The 3,640-nt window shown below is 33.6% G+C and overlaps 1 non-coding gene across 1 annotated transcript; it reads left to right on the forward strand.

The window, feature by feature from the left end:
- Positions 1–1,801: 1,801 nt before the first annotated feature.
- TRNAQ-UUG (transfer RNA glutamine (anticodon UUG)) lies at positions 1,802–1,873 on the forward strand. The gene has a single exon. It is a non-coding gene; the product is annotated as a tRNA-Gln (tRNA).
- Positions 1,874–3,640: the final 1,767 nt, after the last annotated feature.

Genomic DNA, 3,640 nt, shown 5'->3' on the forward strand with positions numbered 1-3,640 from the left:
TTAAATCCTTTCATTTATAATCTCTTGTTCAATCCCTGACACACAATCAAAACCACCAGAAAAGAGAGAGAGAGAGAGAGAGAGAGAGAGAGAGAGAGAGAGAGAGAGTGCAACTGTGTCATTTCGAAATGAAATTCATAAATGATTGACGCCGGAGATAATGATTCCATTGGAATATGAACTTGAATCCCGGGTCATCAAAAAAAAAAAAATATGGGGTTTAGTGGGTAAGCCTTTTTGATGACTTGAAAATGGTTAATATGGTGATTGTCATGTGGTAGTGATTAAGTAATTAATCCAGTTGGCGAAAAAATAATTTGAACATATATTTTCTATGAAGATTAAGGTGATGTTTTTATGAGAGAGAGAGAGAGAGAGAGAGAGAGAGAGAGAGAGAGAGAGAGAGAGAGCCATAAAAGAATGATTTCGATTATATGAAATTGCACATATCAGTGAGGATAGAAAACTTTGCAGTTGATGGCTGAAGTTTTAACAGAAATGAACCGTGGATTTCTTCGGAGGAAAGTTGACATTGATTTCATGTTGAATGTGGAACTGTTATTTGGAAAGTTTGTGAGGGAAAAATATAGAAGGAATTGATGGCTCTCAGTGTTCCATATAACATTTTTATAGTATGGAGGAATTATACAACATGAGTCGAAATCATATTGATTCGAAATAGCGTTACTAGAAATATTATGGAAGATTCATATAAATTATTCTTTTGAACTTATCAAAAGCGAGAAAAATAACCAGAATCAAAATTAGATTTAATTAGGTACTGACGGGCGAAGAGGATGATACCCAGGATACTCGTTTTTAAACTTCCTGTTTATCATAAATTTTTTGACAGTTGATAAAATTATAACTAAAATCTAAATTTATTTTGAAACTGAAGGATCACCGGAACTAAAAAAAGAAAAAAAAATCAAAGAATCTTTGTGGTTAATGTAGGCTATTGGATGTAATGGTAATGAGAATAAAATATCTGGATACTGGAATGTTGTTGTTGATATTCCAGTGTGACGGGCGAAGAGGATGATACCCAGGAGATGATAAGGATACTCGTTTTTAAACTTCCTGTTTATCATAAATTTTTTGATAATTGATAAAGTTATAACTAAAATCTAAATTGATTTTGAAACTGACGGATCACCGGAACTAAAAAAAAAAAAAAAAATTCAAAGGATCTTTGTGGTTAATGTAGGCTATTGGATGTAATGGTAATGAGAATAAAATATCTGGATACTGGAATGTTCTTGTTGATATTCCAGTGTAATAAATAGCTAATGCAAAATGTTTGGTAGACCAAGAGCGAAAAAGCAATTAGTTTATCATATGTGAAATTGAATAGCAAAACTAAACTATCATCTATGCACATGAGTATGGTATTTATATCTTATTAAGAAAATGGAGAGTAAATAAAAATCTCGGTAAAGGGGGTCGGGGGTGGGTTGGAAATTACTTTCATTAATGGTTCTTTAGTTCTTTATATTTAAATCTTTAAAAATTGGTCATAAGTGGCAGAGGCGATGGATAGGTCATAGTGCAGACGCTAAATGTACCTTTATATGAATAAAATTGCGGTTAAACCGCTCTCTTAATAATGCTTACCTTGACGAACTATTCTCTTAACATGCTTAGCTATCTAATTGCCCTTATTCTTTTCTAATCCATCTTTCCTATTAGGTAAGAAAAAGCAATTTCAAGATGGGGCTGCATTGAAAACGGTATCAAATAAGAAAGGAAAATGTGGATACAGGATAGAATATTCTTTTAAAATTCTACGGCGTGATGCTATGGTCCCATGGTGTAATGGTTAGCACTTTGGACTTTGAATCCAGCGATCCGAGTTCGAGTCTCGGTGGGACCTCTGCTTTAGTTATTGTTATCGTTCAAACCTTATTTCTTGCACGTTGCAAGATAAATCAACAACTAGCAACCCCAAAGCAAGGACCAAAGAAACCCTCCTATGCTCACGAAGGGAGAAGTCTTTTTATAGTTTATTTATGACATATTTGTTTTTGATATTGTTAATAGTTTATATATGACATGTCTGTTTTGACGTTGTTACTTATTTTAGAATGATTTATTGTTAATTTGTTCTCTTAATTTATTTATTTCTTTATTTCCTTTCCTCACTGGGCTATTTTTCCCTGTTGGAGCCCCTGGGTTTACAGCATCTTGCTTTTCCAACTAGGGTTGTAGCTTGGATAGTAATAATAATAATAATGATAATAATATGTTTGATTGAGTGAGCTACCATTAACCCTTTCACGACCAGTGTTGAATTCAACAAAACTTCTGACGTAGCAAAATCTTTCAAGACCAAACGAACCTTAGATTGTTTATATTTAATGGAAAGCTCTTACCAAGACCTTTTCAAAGAGTACCAACTTGTTATGGTTTGGGTAATTTTAAAAGATGTTTCCCTTTTTCAAATTTTGACTAAGTCATCAATGGCAGTGAAAAGGGTTAAACCTGCTCGGCTCTTTGTCATGAATCAGCATTGAGATGGTAATGGTATGTTAAAAGTTATACAAATATTTTGTGAGCCTGTCTCGAACTCTGTACACAGAGATTTCTAATATTCAATATTTCCACAAGGGATCCACAACCCTTGTGGTGATGTAAAAGTACGAAAGAGTGGTGGATTGTGAAAGTTAATATCATGTGATTGACCGGCTATGAATAAGTTAAACGTATATCATATGAGAACATTTGGAATGCAAAAATTGTTAATCAAAAGTATCTTACTCAGTTCCCAAGAACAACTGTTCTTGCAATTATTACAAGTGTCATCTCTTTTGTTGAACTCATCAGTTAAAAACCTACGACCTCCTTTAAACTCTCGGGGCGAATTGTGCTACATTGCATAATAGCTCTGATGTGTTATGGTGTACTTGAATAAATAGAGTTCAACGTCATGTTTTTAAAGCAACTGCACGGACTTTATGATAAGAAGTAGTGGTTCGTGTAAAATTCAGACAGCTCATTTACGTAATGTTTCGCTGCGGAGACCGAAATGAAGTTATTCCGTTTCTGTCTTCATATACCCAATTGAAAACTTTACAAAACTTCCCTATTTCTCGGGGGCACCCCTGAAAAAAAATGTCCCCGTATAATGGGGTTCTGCTGGTACTATGTTGCGAGAGAAAACTTTATTACTGCCTTTAATTTGGCTCTTATTTCCGGTTCTTATTTTCGTCCTTCTGAGCTACGAGGTAGACCAGAATATATTCCTTGGAGTATTCGATGAATTATTCAACGCTGTATTCTTCCTTAGCTCATTATATACAGAATATTCTACTGTGTTCAGGATAAACAAAATGTGTTTTGGTTTGAATTTGCTATTTTGTCAGTTGATTAACTGTTTAATTATTAATCTAAATACATTTGTTGGTGTTAAGTATGCTAATCTCTATACATTCTTGCAAAGTATTTAATGCACCAGACATTAATTAATTTCGTTGTTATACGATTTACTTAAATACTAATGAAAATATATTTAGACACTTGTTTAGAAAAGGATTATGGAATTGCACGAGTTAATTTCTCTTGCCTCTAAGAAAATGTTGTAAAATGTGAGGAGTTTAGCAAAGCCTAGATTAACACCCTTTACTCCATGGTTGAACAAATT

The sequence above is a fragment of the Palaemon carinicauda genome, chromosome 23, assembly GCF_036898095.1.
Source record: "Palaemon carinicauda isolate YSFRI2023 chromosome 23, ASM3689809v2, whole genome shotgun sequence".
NCBI classification, from domain to species: Eukaryota; Metazoa; Arthropoda; class Malacostraca; order Decapoda; family Palaemonidae; genus Palaemon; species Palaemon carinicauda.